Below are 5,898 nucleotides of genomic sequence, written 5' to 3' on the forward strand. Positions count from 1 at the left end.
CGAGCTTCGCGGGATGGCGTGTTGCGCGCCGCGCGCGACTCCCGAGGGAGGTGGCGGGCCCCTGGCCCGTCCCCCGTGCTGCCGTTCGGTCCCCGGGGAGCCGGGCTTTCTTCCGCGGAGGGCGGGCTGGGCCGGAGCGCCGCGTCCCCCGCCGTCCCCGCCNAGCTGGGCCTCCCGGGAGCCCCTGGGGAGGCAGACGGCGGGTGGACCGGCCACTCGCTCCTGTTGCAGCTCCAGCGTCAGAGTTTTCTTTGGAAAGTTGCATTTATTTTCTTCCCTTGTCTCGACTTCACCGGAAAGGGACGGGATGAGTCACCGCGGCGCGCACAGTCCGGGACTGGGGAGCCGGGAGAGGGGCCGGCGGCCGGGATGCCGCGGGGTCCCCAGGCTCGGGCCAGCGTGCTTGGACTAGAGTGAGGGGTTACGAAGGGACGGGAAGGTGACCGAGCGCTCTCGGACGTTAGTCTCGGGGCCAGGCTCTAGGCAGAGAGTTGAAGCGGGAGTGTGTGCGTGTGTGAGCAACTCTGCCCCCTTCTCCGCCTCGGTTATCCCTCTGGGTAGGAGGAAAAGGAGAGGCCCTTTTCTCCTCGCCTCCTGGGGCTCTCAGGCAGGGACGGTGAGAGTGCCGAGATCTGCAAACAGGTGTGACGAGATGGTACCTGGGCATCCGCTGTAGCTTCTCAGGGCTCTGGGCTTAGGCAAGAGCATGGCCTGCTGGGGAGGTTCCCAGGGACCTGCAGCGCTTCTCCTGAGTGAGAGCCAAGCCAGTCTTTCCCCGTAGTCTCCCGTTCTTCTCAAGCGCTGGAACACCCCCACCCCCACCCCCGCGACTTGCCTTTGCCCTTGACCTCTGAATCAGCTTCCATCTTCCTCACACACTCTTGACTTGCTCAGCTTTTACCCTTCCCCCCGGGCTACTCCCGCCACCCAGCTTCCTCTTTTCCCCAGGGGCCAGGGTTGGGGCTAGGGAGGGGTTTGGCATGGTGGGTACCTGGTGAGGACTTGCCCTTCAGCTGTCACGCAGACCTGATCCCAGTGGAGCGGACACTAAGAATAGCCCGGCCGCTGTTTTGCTGCCCTGCAGTCTGCTGCGGGGCATCGCCAGTGCACCCAGGCCGGGAGTGACCCTTACTGGGCTCCTGGAAGCATTGCTCGGGGGCAGGGGCAAGGCCCTGGGGGCTTCTGGCTGCCTTTCCTGATGCACTTGGCAGCTCTCCTTTCAGAAGGAAACAGCCTTGGTGTGAGCTCACCTGCCCAAGGCCTGGGAAGCAGGCTGGCACACAGGGGTTGGGAGGGGAGGGCCCGGGAGCCGCATGCTGGAAGGGCAGCCGTAGGAAACCCATGGAGCAACTTCTAGGGAGTGAGTGCTACGGTATTTGAGGTCACAGGCCCTTCTGTTGGATGGGTCCCATCCCCTCATTCCTTCCTTATCTCCTCCCCCCAGGCTTGTCATGGAGCCAGGACTCTGTTTTTCTAAAAGTGCTCAGAAAAATGGAGCTTGAGTCAGCAGGACGAGTCTGAAGAGAAAAATACAGCTGTGGGTGACTGTACAGCTGCGGACACCCAGGCCAGGAGTGCGTGTGTGGGGTGTGTGAGCGGCGGTGTTCTCGTGTCTTCTTGGGGTGTGCAGTGAGCTTGCTGCCCCACCTGGCTCTCTGGCTCATCCTGAAGGAGGAGGAGGGGCTGGACAGGGATTCTTGGTGACCCACTGAGGTCCTTCCAGGCCATCAGGCGGTGGAGCCCCCCGCCCCCACCCCAAGCCTGGGCAGGGCTCTGGAGGGAATGGCAGGAAGGTGGGGAGGGTCTGAGGACCCTGAAGGTGAAATTCAGTACTGTCATCTGGACTGTTAGAGCCTGAATGACTGTTAGAGCCTGACGGACACAATTTTTCCGATAAAAACCTAGACTGTCAGACAGGGTTTCTATCTTGGCTACTCCACCAGCCGCGGGAGGTCGGGAAAGTTACTTCTTCAAAGTCTCAGCATCCCGGGATGCAAAATGAGGATGATGATAATAATACTTTATAGCTTTTTTTTAAATGTTTTTTTTTTTCTTTTGAGGGAGAGAATCCTAAGCAGGCTCCACACTGTCAGCGCAGACCCCAGTGCGGGGCTTGAACTCTAGCTGTGAGATCATGACCTGAGCTGAGATCAAGTCAGATGGATGCTTAACCGACTGAGCCACCCAGGTGCCCCGACAGCTTTTTTGTTTTTTTTTTTAAGTTTGTTGGTTTATGGGATGTCTATACCCAACATGGGGCTTGAACTTAGGACCCTAGGACCTTGAGATCAAGAGTTGCATGCTCTTTAGACTGAGCCAGCCAGGCACCCCATAGCTTTTTTTGTTTATTAAATTAAATATAAATATCTGACTGTATGTAATATATAAAATATGAAAAAATGTATATTATTAAATCATGAGAACGGAGCACTGTGCCTTAGGTAGTAAGTGCTCAATAAATGTTAGCTAGTATTTCCTGTATCTATCACCTGTGACCGAAGGGGCAGCAGCACCTAGCCCGGGACTTTCTTCTTGGAATCTGCTCTTGTTTCTTTGGGAGCAAGGTCTTCTGGACCTTAGGGAGTCTGTATGAGTAGTTAAGAGACTGGCCTCCAGCACCCAGTTGTCTGGGTTTCAGTCCCATTTGCTCTTGTGCCAAGTTTTTTTCACCTCTCTGTGCTTCAACTTCCTCCTCTGTAAAATGAGAATAATAGTACTTACCTCACAGTGTCATGAGGATTAAACACGCCGATATAGGTAAAGCTCCAAGCACAGCAGCTGTGTAAAAAGAGCCCGGTAGATGTCAGCTGATGTTATTTGGTGACAATGGAAGTAATTATTGCTGTTTACACTTAGAAACCAGAGTTTCTGAGCAAGGGAATTAGACCATATATAACCATATGTAAACTGTGAATGACCTATTTGCAGTTGAACTTGTGGTCTAGTGCAAAGAACACACCGGGAGTGGACATCCTGGTTTCTCCTGCGTCAATATTATGTGTGACTTGTTTTTTAATCAGTCCAGAAACCCCTGCCCTGCCTGTCTCCTCAAGCTGGAAGAGGGTGCCAGGAAGTAATGGAGGTGAATATATATCTATCTCGAAAGGTCAAGAGCCTTCTATGCAGACAGATTATTGGCTGTGATTTTTAGGGAAACTGTATGAGGAGGTGGGGGGCATACTGAAGTTGGGGTTCTGTTCTGTCCTCCCCCCTCAACCCTTGGGATGCATTGCTTTCTGATGTCCGGAAGAAAAACGCAGCCTGGCTTTCTTTCTTTGAATAGTCAGTGGCCCTATTTGCTGGCTGCAAGGACAGAGGCTGGGCCAGTTGGTGCCAGGCCCAGGGTCTCGAACGCTGATGCCACTTGACTCCCGGCAATAGAGCTGGAGTGTGGAGCTTTGTCTAGTGTATTAAGTGTCCCTGCCTGGGGGCGGGAGCTGACCCGAGCCATCACGGGATGGTCCTGATATCTGGCCAGAACTTCCTGTTTAATCCCTTTTCCTACGATGAGGTCTGTGTTTCCTCCTCTGTGGGATGAAGTCCACAGTTTTGCCACTGACCCCGAATGACTTGTAGGGCTTCTTGCTTCTGATACTAGAGATGGGCCTGCCTTACCTGCCGGCCTTGGCGTCTGTGTCTTGCTGTCTGTAAAACCTTGGAGGTTACAATGAGGATTGAATGAGATGTTTTGCAAAGTGCCTACACAGACCAGGTGCTTAATGCATGTTTGTTCCCTTCCCTTTCTTTTGTTAATTCTGGAGATCACTCTCTGGGAAGCTTGGATGAGACCAGCCCCTGGTCACACAGCCCATAGTCCCTTAGTCACCAATTTCAGGCCCTTCCTAGGGCCTGAAGAAGGGAAGAGTCCCTTCTTCCCCAGTGCTCTTTGTTAGGCCCCACCCCAGCTTCTAATCTCAAATATCCTTTGAGCTGGCAGGTGGGGTCCAGGCTGGGAACGCATGGCTCATCCCTAGGGATGGGGCGGTCTAGCTTCCCACTCCTGGCTCTTGTTGCTAGAAAGAGCTGAGCACCCAAACACCCCGACTGTGGCCCTGCCCGAGTCCCTGGAAGGCTGGTCAGATTCATCAGCCGGGAATCCTGATTCGGCCTCACTCTGAAGGCTGTCTCTTGAGCACTGCACACCTCCACCTAGGTCCTGGACAGGGACTGTGGTCCTTGCTTTCCAGGAGCTGAAGGGCTCGTGGGGCAGGGGGTCGGGAAGGAGACCAGAGGACCACTAGTAGCATCCAGTCCTGAGGGCTGCCTGTTGAGCACAGCAAGGCTTGGAGGAAAGAGGGGATCCTTGATAACGGCTCCCAGGAGCCCTGGAGGAGGCATGGGACTTAAGCTGGACAAGGGTCAGGTGACGGGAAGGCGTCCCCTGGAAGTAACTGGAGCACGGTGACTACTTTGGAAGCAAAATCAGGCCTGGTGCTGATAAATTCCCCTGTCTTGGGCCCAGGTCTGAGATCGAAACCCATTGCCACAGTTTGGGGTCTGGTATTCTTGCCACGGTACTTCACTGGGTAGGGGAGGTAGGTGTGTGTGAAAGTCCCAGGCTCCAGTGACTATGTTTTGCAGATATCTGCCCTTTTCTGCACAGTTCCTGCCTGCCCATCTCGCAAGGCTCAGGAACATGGATTCTTCCTCCAGGAAGCCCAGGGAGGGCTGGTCATGCCCTACATCTTGGGCCCCCACTCCAGCGACCTGCATCTTAGCCCTGTTAAAGGGGCTGCAGGCAGTTGTTTCTGTATCCAGGGTACCGTCACAGTGGGCTTGCACCAAATTGGATTTCAGTGAGTGTTGGGTGGATGGATAGGTAGGTGGGTGAGTGAGTTTGAGTGCTCTTTGACATTCCTTTGGGGGAGGTTAGGTTGCATGCACTGAGGCATACTTCCTCCAAGGGTGGGCAAACTCGGACTCTTTAATAAAAGAGTCCTTTTTGGAGCCCCCTCGCACACTGCTCACCACTGAGCAGTTGTCTTTGAGAACACCTTTCCAGAAGGCTGAGTCTGGCCCAGGGCCCTCAGATGATAAACGGGACTGGTCACAGACCGGAGGGTATCAGGGCTGAAAGGGCCCGAGAGACCATTGAATTTGAGATCCTAGAGGTGGGACACAGCAGAGCTGGGACCAGTGCCCTGGTCCCCCTCGCAGCCTGGATCGGTAGGTCTACCCAGACACTCCATCTCCTGGCCTCTTTCTTGTGAGCTGCACCTCCTAGGGGAGGCGGGAAGAGGGCAAGGGTTGGCTCTGCAGGATGGGGAGAACTGCCCAGTCTGGCTGCCTGGCCAAGTTCAAATTCTCGAGGAGAGAGGCTGTTTAGGTTTCACTTCACAGGGGCTGTAGGAACTGAGAAGGCAGCAGAGGGAGAGAACTTCCCAGCGGCCTGCACGCTGTGCCAAGCTCCTCATCCCCCTCCCCCCCAACTCTGGACCAAGGGATTTCTTGGTACTGCTACCCCACTTTGCAGGGAAGCTTTTATCATGGCCCAGGTAGAGAAAGAATTGACCAGTTTCTGCCAGGACCAGAGTCCAGGTCTGGGAGGGAGGAGGGAAGAGGGCAGGCAGTTCTGCCCCCAGATGTCTCAGTTAACTTGGCTCAGTTTCAGGTGACCGCTAACCCTTGGCACCTTGTTGTACTTGAGCAGGTAAAAGGATGGCGTAAGGGCAGCTGGGGAGCCCCTCTCCGCCTGGTTCCCCGTGTCTCTCTTTGGAAACGCCCTCCCCAATGCCACGTGGCCTTGTCGGGTGTGCACTCAGTAGGCACCCGTCCAGGGAGAGCACCCATACCCGAGGCCAAGGGCAGGGAGTGGGTAAGTGAGAGATCATTTAGCTGTACAGTTGTAGAGAAGCTTTGGCAGTATCTAGACTAGTTCTCATTTTACACTGTGAGTCA

This window comes from Crocuta crocuta, unplaced genomic scaffold (assembly GCF_008692635.1).
Source record: "Crocuta crocuta isolate KB4526 unplaced genomic scaffold, BGI_CrCroc_1.0 scaffold318, whole genome shotgun sequence".
NCBI lineage: Eukaryota > Metazoa > Chordata > Mammalia > Carnivora > Hyaenidae > Crocuta > Crocuta crocuta.